We start from the raw sequence: 12,471 nt of genomic DNA, 5'->3' as shown, positions 1-12,471 counted from the left end.
GGTTAAATGACATTTGATGTTCAAGTAACATTAAATACGAAGGGATTTCACCTTGACATACAGAACATCAATGGTCTTGTAAACGGGCCACTGATTGCTCGCCCCATTTTGATGGCAGCTTTCGGATATCGATATGACCATGTCTATGATTCCCTAACCATTTTTTTTTTTCTTACGGGGGCCGTTTCTTTCGGTCACGAATAACAACGTTCTTTTGAATACATATTCGATGCCGTTCCCGTTCTTGGCAGTGGATGGCCTGTATTTTTTTCATTTGTTTTCTTCTTTTAGTTTTAGTTTAGGCTCAAACACGCGAATTCTTCAACAGCACATAGGTCAGAAAGGCCTTGCGATTACTCTCCACCTCTACAAGGCACCTGTTCTCTCGAATATGGATTCCGAATCGAGAGAAGAGGTGTCTCGTTGATGCGGAGAGTAAAGAGCATTTTCTGTAATAATTCCAGAGAATAAAGGAAGCCACTTGCTAAGTTATGAAGCTTCTTTAATGTTTTAATCTCTTATCCAATGATCAAGCTCTCCCATCGAATGAGCGAATGAGTCCCGAGGTATGTAGACATTCATCAAAGTTGGCTTGATTTAAAGTACAATGTAAGTTTTGCCAAGCTGAAGGGTTTTCTTAAGATAGGTTAGTATTTTTGGGCTTTATGTTCTAAAATTGACTGGTTTTCTATTTAAGGTAAGAAGTTTTCTTTATTTTAAAATAAGAATACAAATAGAATGCTATGCTCGTCACACGCTGATTACACGTTTTATAATGCCGTTATTTATTCCCATTAGCTGTTGATTTTTGATTGATAGTAAATTTGGTGGTATTTTCTATATCGATGGTTGATATTTACTAGGGTTGTATCAGGGAGCTTAACTCGCTGATTACACGTTTTAGAATCCCATAATTTGTTCTCATTATCTGTGGTTATTTTGATTGATAGCAATTTTGGCGGTGTTTTCTATATCAATGGTTAATATTCACCGGGGTTATTTCAGGGTTTTTGATGTTATGTTATCCCCTTTCTTGATCGGCTAGTGCTTCACTTCATCGACCTTCCCTTACAGGATTAAATTTACTCCTGACATCTGACCAAGCTATGGCTCTCTTGGTAACTGGTTGCATAAAGTCTTCTCTTTATTGTTGTTTTGTTTACTTGCTGGATAATTAATGTGATTACCATTTTTATGGCTTCTACTATTGAGTTTTCCTGCGATCGTGTAAGATATTACCCTGCTTATTATCAGGGTTTTGGATGTTCTCATGTTATACCCTTTCTTAATCGGCCGGTGCTTCACTTTCATCGACTTTATAGGATTGAATTTACTCCTATCAGACCAAACTATGACGGCTCTCTGGTTTTCTGATTATTATTGTTTTGTTTCTCTGCTGGTTGATTAATGTGATTGCCTTTTTTATGGCTTCTGCTATGGAGCTTTCCTGCGATCGTGTAAGATTTAAAAAAGTCCCCGGGCTTTGATATTACCATCCCTATGCTTCCGTAACCGTCTTTGTTATGGCGGCCTTTTCATTCCCTCATGAATGATGATGCCCTTTTAAATGTATCTCCCATGCCATTCTTTGGAGTGGATGGTATGCATTTGTTTCTTTTGTGTTTTTCCTTTAGTGCTTTTTGGGTTAGGACGCGAGTTCTACAGTAGCGTATATGTCAAGAAGACCTTACAATTACTCTCCACTTCCAGGAGACTCTTGTTCTCTAGAAAATGCATTATGAGTCTAGAGAACAGGTGTCTTTGGATGTTGAAAGTAAAGAGCAATTTCAGTGAGTATTCCGTGATATGGAGTAGGACATTTGCTATGTTACGAAGCTCATTGAAGGTTGGTATCTTTCAGCAAATGTCCAAAGTCCTCTCCCTCTTCGAATGAATAAAATATTACTGAATTATGTTGACAATAACCGAGGTTAGGTTGATTTTTATGTATTTTGCAAAACTGAGGGGGTTTCCTAAGTTTAAGTATTTTTTGGGTTTCGTAAGTTTTAAGGTTTTTTTGGGCATGAAGGCTTAAATGATTGGCTCTAATTTAGTAATTTTTCTTAATTTTAAAATGAGAACAAAGAAAGTTGCTCAGAGCATTGGTTTATTATGCGCTAATTAGCAGTATTGGTGGATTTTGTCATAGCCCCCAAAGTATGGTCATCATTATGCCATTTCCCTAATGTTATATAAATGATAAGATGGTCAAAACTGTAGTGGGCATGGGAAGGTTACTCGATTTGGGACATTTTTACTGTTGAACGATAAAATGGATTTTGATAGATTTTGTTTGATGTAGGCTTTGGCAATTTTAGGAATAATTTGATGTGGATGCAGCAGCTAGTTTTGGTTATCAGTAATGAAAGTTGGAAGATTGCTTCGTTTTTACCATGTAGACGGGTTTGGAAGCTTTTACCTCTATGAAATATGTGGTGATTTGCAAGAGCTGCATCTACAGCTTTGGATTGTTAATGAGTGAGTGAGTTTACCACTGAGTGTGAATCCTTACATATTATTAAAAATATTTAGACCTTAAGGATCTGATTTCTCTTGATTCTTTATTGGTTTGTCTTAGTGTTTGATTGATTGAAGTCAAACTGGTTTATTATACTTAATATTGCGATGATAGGATTTCTTATACTTTATTCGGCCCTGATAAGTTTGTTTACATTTTGTTATCATTCAATTTTCATAGTTTTTAATTAAGATGGAACACCAGATTCAGATTTTACCTTGCTTCTCTGTGGGAATTATGAACATTATGAAAAATGAATTTTATGTAACAAGTTTCTGCTTACTATATAACTGAAAATCCAACTATCCTAGCTGTTATTAGACTATATTGATGGGAAATTTCAATATTCTAAACCATATACAGTTAAGGAAATTTAGTATGGTGTGATATGATTAATGAAGGATATCCATCAAGTACACACGCATGATTGTCTCATGTTTGAGGAATTGGATGTGTTTGTTGTAGTAGTCCATGTCGAATCTTGCAAGCGATTTATTATGAATATGCAATAAAATTACGATCTCTTTCAGCACCTTATGCATATTCTCTGTATAAGTTGTAGATTTCTCTTCTTGAGAAATTATCTGGAATATGTATTGTCTTTATTTGGCATACACTCTCCATCTTTTGAAAAGAAGTCTTTCATCCATGACATTGCATTAATTGTTGATGGCCCAATTGCTCTTTTATAACCTACTTTTGAATAAAAGGTAGGATCTTTTTTCAGTCTTTCATGGATTCTTGACAAACGAAAATTACTAATTGAATGTAACATTTTGAAAGCCTTTCTATGTAGCAATACATTCCAAATATTATAATCATAACATGCTAGTGTAGGTTGCATGCAACCCACAAAATATGAATTTTGCATGCCTTTATTCATTGACAAATATCTTTTCATTTGCTCCAAAGCAAACTTGAAATCCATATGTTTCAAGCAATCCTTTCGACAACATTCACTTGAAATCAGATCACCGATAGAACTTCTATTTGTGAGATATTTTGACCTAAACCTTGTATAACTGTAATATTATGGATTGATATGAAAAGGGCTACCCCTACTCCTAGATACAATATTTACTTGCAGTGTCTCCATCATTTCATTATTCGCTGTAGAAGCCTTTTCATCATCATCAGGAGGAATAATATCCTCAGTATGATAATTCTGAACCTAGTTAGAAAATTCATCACCATCATTTGATTGGATTCACAGCATGACTCTGCATGCCAAATAAAGACACAATACATATTCCAGATAATTTTTCAAGACGAGAAATCTACAACTTATACAGAGAATATGCATAAAGTGCTGAAAGAGATGGTAATTTTATTGCATATTCAAGTGATTTAATGGCAATATGAATGATTTCAGGGGTCACAGTTAAGATTTGTGCAAGGTGGTATGCTAACTGGTGATTCTCCTTGGTCATTTCCTTTCAACTTTTCAATTTTTGTTCATTATGTTCATCAGTGTGGTCATCATATTTCCATATAGGGTCCAAAGCTTTTGGCATTTTCAGATAGTAATGGTTAAACCCATGGAAAAATTGGAAAGCAGGATTCAAAATTTAAAAGTCCTGCAGGTAAAAGAAAAGAAATCTAAATTAATGGTAGATATTATATTAAAAATAAGGCAAAAGAGAGAAAACTGATGTACATTTCAAAATCTATCAAAGAACCAAAAAGGAATGATGTTTGAACTTGTTACACATATCTGGTAGTATAAAAATCATTGATGGGAATCAATCCCTCACTGTTTCATAAACTGTTGATGGAAAGTGAAAGCATTTTATTTTGGTCTTTCGGTCTCAAACCCCGTCGGTCAGTTCTGAAAAAGAGTTTAAAAAAGTCAATTTCCTGATATGGTGTTGGGATATTTTCCATCGGTTCAAAATTATTACGGTGTTTCTTTGGCAGGAAAATTTTTGCTATTTTTAAGGTTATATTATTGCCAACTTACACACATCACGATATATTGTGATGTCTGGTAAAATATATTGATGCGCTTGCAAGTAGGTAAAAAAGTTTGCGTTTTCAGAAATTGTGGTTCAAATTTGTATGCCTGACTGAGACTGCAATCAGCAGTCATCCTGATATCTGCAAAATTGAAGGAATTTAGGGCCCTTTGTAAATTCTGGAGGGGGAAAGCTCATAGTGGTCTGTAATGTAAGGTTTCATAAAAATGTTATAAAGGTCTGTTGAGAAAATTGCTGTGTAACTATTCTTATGTGAATTTCAGAGCCTGTTGTGTTCCGCTTGGTTATGATTGTGGTTTGCGTCTTTGTTCTGGTGGTGATAGGAATCTGCAGGGGTTTGATGTACGCTTTGCATCATATCAGCGTGTATCATGAATAGTTAAGGCCAACCTAGTTGCTTATCCCAGAAATTCTAGGCATGATATGCAATTTTTTCACTTTAAAGGTTATTCTATCTCTTATGTGGGATGGTGATTCTCTTGCATGTTGAAGGTTATTTTATCGTTTGTATGGGATACTGGCTGGGATGGTAGATGGGGCTGCTTGGTGTCGGAGCATTCAGCAGGGGACATGTACCTCTAGAGCTGGATATTTTACTGTAGGCCCTTTTTGTTGGCATAATCTAAAGACCAACCAAATTGCTGCTGCTTTGCTGGCATTTGGTGATTTGTAGAACTGAAGTTCTGAATAATAAATTGTTCGTATGGTAATTTTCAAGCATTTGGGCTAGTTCAAAAACACTACCAGATCTCCGAGGATGCAGTGATCAATTGATGAGATGTATAAATTGCTTGATACTGCTGTTTCAAATTTCCAGCAAATTGTTTGACGAAAATTCATTGGAAACTAAGAAAACCATTGGGGAATGAGTTGTTTTAGCTAGAATTAGACTTATGCCCTTTCCGTCATTTAGTGTTGCAATGTCTTGGTATTTCAATAGAAATTATGGATGTAATAATACACATTGAAGAGGGCTGAAGTGTTGTCCCTTTTTCCTTGCTGCTTTCAAGTGCAATGGTCATCTTTGTTAGGACCTTTTTCTTTGGCAACGCCTGTCATGCAATACTACATTTCAAAGTGATTTTCACTTTCGTTATCTCACAAACTTTATGATTGCTATCCCTCCTTATCAGTTTTTGGATGATGAGTCTATGTTCTATTTTCTGCAGTCATGGCCTAGTTTTTAGAGTTAAATACTAAATCTCTGAGGATGCAGTGATCAATTGCTGAGATGTATAAATTGCTTGATACAGCTGTTTCAAATTTCCAGCAAATTGTTTGATGAAAATTCATTGGAAACTTGAGAAAAACCATTGGGAAATGAGGCGTTTTAGCTAGAATTAGACTGTATGCCCTTTCCGTCATTTAATGTTGCAATGTCTTGATATTTCAATAGAAATTACGGATGTAATAATACACATTGAAGAGGGCTGAAGTGTTGTCCCTTTTTCCTTTGCTGCTTTCAAGTGCAATGGTCACCTTTGTTGGGACCTTCTTTGGCAACGTCTGTCATGCAATACTATATTTCAAAGTGATTTTCACTTTATCTCACAAATTTTATGATTGCTATTTCTCCCTTTCAGTTTTTGGATGATGCATCTATGTTCTATTTTCTGCCGTCATGGCCTAGTTTTTAGAGTTACATACTAAATTCAGCTCTGTCCATGCAATTGATATCGTAGCAAATTTACATAATTTATTTTCTATTACACAGGATCTGCTTCCATTTCAATTCCAATGCTTTGGCATTTCTGGGAGTTTCATGACTTGTATTAATTGTTTTATAGTCAATGGAAATGGCTTTGGAAAAGCGGAAAAGCCAAGTGGAGCGGTTTAACCTTGAAAAATTGTAATAGGGTGGTCTAGAAACTTTGTATTCAACATTTCGTGTTCCGGAACACGAGGAAGTACCCTTCTGGCTACAAGTATCTAGTGTTGAGACCACCCCTATATGCGGCCTGCAGTAAGCCTGCTGTAATTGTTGTATAATATACAACATATAGCCAGGAGGTGGCTTGCTATATCTTACAGAAGCCAATAAGTTTCTTTGCTGTGCTATAAACTTCAGAGTGAAATTTCAATTGTGTTGTGAACTTTGTATACGTTGTAAGAGCCAAATCTACTATTGAAGTCATAACCTGTCGTAGTGTTGAACTTTTCTGTAGAAAAAGAGATAATTTTATTCATCATAGGAAAAATAAAGCTACATTTTGCATATTCTGTCAGCATTCCATAAGAAAAATGCCTCTAGACTTGAGTTAGAAAGAAGAAACTAACAACTTGGAAAAACATACAACAAAAAGATGGATATCAAGTCTGACAATTTGTGCTTATCTTTTTCATTTTGCCTTCTCCTTTTGCGCACATTTTGCCAAACACATCTGAATTTGGTTCAAAGAAAATCAATGCCAATTCTTGACTTGCTTCCATACGAGAGACTTTTTTGCCTGAATCTGAACTCTCTGAAACATGGGTTCCTATTGTGCTCCCATTCCCATCCGATACCTGAAGACCTTCAGGTTCAGAACCCTTCTGAAGAAGGGTGATGGTTCCCGACTGTGCTCTGTTGTCCCCATCAAGTTTGATTCCAACTTGAGCTTGAGCATCCGTATCAAATTGGACAGGATGGCTCTCCTTGATGTTTTCTTCGTCAGCTGAAAGGTGGTGTTTTGAAAACTGCCAGCCTTTTGGCCTGTTGTATTGCCTCTTTTTTTTTGGATTCCTCATCAAATTGGACAGGATGGCTCTCCTTGATGTCTTCTTCTTCGTCATCTGAAAGGTGGTGTTTTGAAAACTGCCAGCCTTTTGGCCTGTTGGCTTGCCTCTTTTTTTTGGATTCCCCTTCGCTTCTAGGCATGTATCTGCAGGGGTCTTGTTTGAAATAAATTTGACATAGAAATGCCATGTTTTCATAGTCTAAAAAATGAGACCACTGAAATTTTTGTGTTTCAATATTATGTTCTTTGGTAGCCATTTGCTAAAATCTATCTCTGGTATTTGCAAATCCATTTTTTAAAATTTGCTTGGAGTATTTCCAATATCCTCAATGACTGTGATGCCAGAAAAGGAATATATTCATTGACTTTGTGATGCCAGAAAAGGAGACGGAGGTTTGAAAGCTTCACTCGGAAGAGGGAGGTTTGAAATCTTCACTCAGACTGGTATAGTTGAAACCACCATAGTTGTGGCACCAAATTCTGGGAACTATGTAGTGATAAATAGCCCAGCTCTTCTTCGTCAAAACCAAAGCCCCTCATTTAGAAGAAAAATTCAGCCCGAGTTTCAAATTGGATTATGAAGAAACCTTTGTAGCACAAGTGTGTCACAGTTGGGTGTATAAAAGGACAGAACCCACTGGAAACTGGAATAAAGCTTCAGGTTTTGGTCAAGAACTATTATATCTGCTCTATTTGGTATACTGTGTAGGGGCCCAGGTTGTTTTGCCGCAGATCTTCTGTGGCTGAAGTCTTCCCTTGCACGGGTTATTTGAAAGAAACCTCCCTTTTTGTTTCCATTACATGATTGTTTGAAATTGGACATTTCTTCACTCCGCGTGAGCGTCTATACCCATGGAGTCATCCACTATCCTAACTAAGAAATTTCATGTTTTCTGTTCACAAATAAGCATAAATTACAAAAGCTTCATTTTATTTCACTAATAAACTATGGGATGATCATATAATAAGATTTGATCCTAGCACCTTTAACACCCCACACAAAAGTTCAGGATTATGGTGTAGTAGTTTTTTATGATGCTGTGGTCTTTGAGCTGATAGGGATCTTGAAGAACACACCCCACACAAAAGTTCAGGATTATGGTGTAGTAGTTTTTTATGATGCTGTGGTCTTTGAGCTGATAGGGATCTTGAAGAACTTTCTCTTCATGTTGCCGATATTGAAGATTTGCAGGAAACCCATTTATCCTCAATAGACTGCTTCAGAAATAAGACATAGTCAGAGCTTATTGCCCAAAATATTGAAGTCTTTCCTTTGATGTTTTTGACAAAAATCTAGAAAAAGTTATCCTGGTTCCTGTGGGTATCGGAGGTGAAATGCGCTCACCAGGAAAGAGAGGGAAGGCGTTGTGAAGGGCAAATGGAACACAGTCCTGTTGAGCACAGTCGCCACATCTTCCTCTCAGGAAACGAAACACAGCCCATGATTAAGGATTATGAAATTATATTCTATTTCAATTTTTGAGGGTGTGTTTTTTTTTCAATAATTAATTAGCATAAAATTGTTTTCTTTTCACCTTTTCTGCAAATTTGTTTTATGTATCAAGTTTCTAACCATACCGGAAGTGTGTTCCAGTTATGCGGTTTTAGAACTTGTGGGACACAGCTTATTTTATATCGTATTTTCCCCTTACCATCAGTGAGAAATGTCAACTATACTTTCTTCTCCTGGTAGGCACACTGCTTTTAAGAGTTGGACAAAAAGTTAATCTTGTTATTTTCATGTCATGCGTAATCTGAATGTTGGCATTTAGCTCGTGTATAAATTATTGGGGGAGTGGGTCGAATTTCTATTTCTCCAATGTATTGAAGTTCTTCGAGGAAAGGTAGAGCTATCTCATTGGAAAGGGCTAGGTAATCTTACATCTTATGTCCCTTTTAATTATATCTATTTTACTGATCTTTGATATGGCTTTCTCTGAAACTCGTTTTGAAACTAATTCAGTCTCACTACCATTTCAATTGAAGCAAAAATAAAATAAAGAGTTTAGTTCATATCATTGAATTGTCGTCTTTCCCTCAACCTAATTGTTGAAACAAGTTAACAAAGTTATATGCGACACCAATTAGATGCATAGAGTTCTTGATTTGCCTTTTTAAATTGTTACATGACTTAATTATCCAAATAAGAAAGACATTAGTCTTAGTCCATTATTTCCTATTTTTTTAATTTTACTAATCTTGCTCGGTTTTCTATAAAATGAAAGAAAATTTAACATAAAACAAATTGAAAAATTAATACAAAAATATTTATTAATTTTTCATTTTAAACTCAGTAACTCGTAAAAAAATATCCTTAAAATTGAAAATTTAGTTATTTTAATCTATTTATTTATTGTAATCTAAAACACAATGAAATAATATTAACCAATCTACTAATTCCACATACTTATTTTAATCTAAAACACATTGAAATAATATTAACCAATCTACTAATTCCACATACTTATTTTAATCTAAAACACAATGAAATAATATTAACCAATCTACTAATTCCACATACTTATTTTAATCTAAAACACATTGAAATAATATTAACCAATCTACTAATTCCACATACTTATTTTAATCTAAAACACAATGAAATAATATTAACCAATCTACTAATTCCACATACTTATTTTAATCTAAAACACAATGAAATAATATTAACCAATCTACTAATTCCACAACACAATGAAATAATATTAACCAATCTACTAATTCCAACCTGTACTAAAGTTTAATATAAAAATACTAATTTAATGTAAAAATACTAATTTATATAACCATACATCTCGTAATAAGGAAAATCATTTTTTATAATCTTTACTGAAAAATGCCAAAGAAATAATCTTTACAATGTTCTATATACCCAATACTAAAACAACTATTGGTCGTATGTCGATAGTGGATGCTTTACGCATATGATTGGTGATAAAAATAAGTGGCCAGTGAACAAAAATAAATTAGAAAATGTCACTTCTAGTATTGAGCTCCAGGCAAGAACATGGGTAAAAGCACAATGAGCCTAGGCAATGGAAATGGTAAAGCATGTTCTTTTTGTAGATGGACTCAAACACACTATTTGAGTATAAACCAAATGTGTGACAAAGGGTATGGTGTTACTTTTCGCTACCAAGATTGTGAAATAAAGTCAACAAATCCAGATAAAATAATAACAAAGGTTATGAGAACCTCAAATAATGTATACATTCTCAAGTAAGAAAGTGATGCGAGAAAGTGATGCGTGTTATTTGGGGAAATCCAGATAAAATAATAACAAAGGTTATGAGAACCTCAAATAATGTATACATTCTCAAGTAAGAAAGTGATGCGAGAAAGTGATGCGTGTTATTTGGGGAAATTTGATGAAAGTTGGTTGTAATACAAAAGAATTTTGAAGTTCAATGAGAAAAAAGCAGGGACAATTTACAAAGTTAAACAATACAATTTGCAAATCATGTCAAATGGGGAAGGAAAGCTCGAGTGCTTTTTAAAACAAAAGAACATTCATCGACTAGTAGATCTTTACAACTAGTCTATTCATCTTTATGGGGGTCTTCAATAATTGAGGCTCCAAGTGGTGAGTGATATTTCATGTTGGTTATTGATGACTACACTAGATTTGTTTGGGTTACATTCTTAAGGGAGAAATCACAAGCATTTGAGAAGTCGATTTTTTTCATGTCCTTGGATGAGAATAAAATTCATTGCCAATTGAAATGTGTAAGGTCGAGTAGAGGTGGGGAATTTACTTCAAATGAGTTTGATGATGTTTGCGAAGAAAATGGCATGAAAAGATGATTTACAATTTTAGACACCCCTCAACAAAATGGAGTAGTTGGAAGGCAAAACAAAATAATGCAACAAAATGATGAAAGTAGTGATGAATGAAAGAAATTTGCCATAGACATATCAGGATCAAGTTATTCATACAACAATCCATATTTCAAACCAAGCACATCTTAGGCTAAACAATGACAGGATACGTTAGAAATTGTCGCATGGAAAACCAACATCAATAAAACACTTAAAAGGTTTTGGCAGCTAATGTTACATAAAAAATAATGATGAGAGGTTGGGTAAGTTTGATGCTATAGTGAATGAAGGAATATTCTTAATATATTCAACAAAGCGCAAGGGCTACAAGTGCTACAATAAAATAAATATTACACAAAATAGTTGACTATATTGATGTAAAAATTGATGAGGAATTACCTTTCAAAACCAAGTAGGGAAGATTCATTAACCCACTTGATTAGACCATCAATGAAGAGGAAGAAGAAGAACTTGAAGAACTAGAAAAAAAGGAAGATAAAGAGACATAATACACTCATTCAAAACCTCCCTCAAGGTATGTACAAAAGAACCAACAACTTGAAGAACTAGAAAAAAAAGAAGATAAAGAGACATAATACACTCATTCAAAACCTCCCTCAAGGTATGTACAAAAGAACCAACCTGAAAGTCAAATTCTTGGTAATAAGGAAGTGTAGGAGTTCAAACAAGTAAAAAACTAGTGCTCACTTCTGGTTAAGCACAAAGTGACATGTTGTTAATAATCAGACTTAAAAACTAACTTCCTTCAGGCACGTGAAGATATGTGCAATGAATGAGGAATTAGACCAAAATGAGGAATCGACTCTAAGACCAATAGATAATAATGTCATAAGTACAAGTTAAACGAAGATGGGCAAATTTTCAGAAACAAAGTTAGATTAGTGTGCAAAGGTTATGCTCAAGTTGAATGATTGGATTTTGAAGAATTTTTCTCTTCTAGTAAGATTAGAAGCAATAATAATGTTCCTAGCATTTTCTTGTCATAAGAATTTCAAAGTATATCAAATGGAGTTTAAATTAGCGTTTTTGAATGGAAGACTTGAAGAGGTGTATATAGAACAATTTATAGGTTTTTAGCTATCAGACAATCTTGATGATGTATGCATGTTGAAAATGACACTATGGACTCAAGCAAACACCAAGAGCATGGTACCCTTGGTTAGCTAAAAATCTACAAAAGGAAAGGTTCAAAAGAAGGATAACTAACAATGATTTATATATCAATTTTGATAATGAAGATCTTGGGGTTGTTGTTTATGTTGGCAATATAATTTTTAATAGTAATACAAATTCACTAAGATAAGAGTTTGTAGTCGAAATGAAGTTTGAGTTTGAGAAGTCTATGCTTAGAGAGCTCTCATTTTCTTTGGTTTACAAATTACACAAACTTCAAAAGACATGTTCACCTCCCAAGGAAAAT

General features: G+C 34.5%; 1 long non-coding RNA gene across 1 annotated transcript; it reads left to right on the top strand.

The window, feature by feature from the left end:
- Positions 1–574: 574 nt before the first annotated feature.
- Positions 575–6,011, top strand: LOC149161183 (uncharacterized). The gene is made up of 2 exons (XR_016261871.1): positions 575–1,846; positions 2,303–6,011. It is a non-coding gene; the product is annotated as an uncharacterized LOC149161183 (long non-coding RNA).
- Positions 6,012–12,471: the final 6,460 nt, after the last annotated feature.

This window comes from Pinus tabuliformis, chromosome 5_2 (assembly GCF_031772625.1).
Source record: "Pinus tabuliformis cultivar Carrire ecotype Pingquan chromosome 5_2, CPIR1, whole genome shotgun sequence".
NCBI classification, from domain to species: Eukaryota; Viridiplantae; Streptophyta; class Pinopsida; order Pinales; family Pinaceae; genus Pinus; species Pinus tabuliformis.
Note: the sequence above shows the minus strand (reverse complement) of the source record. Positions and strands in the feature narration are given on the sequence as shown.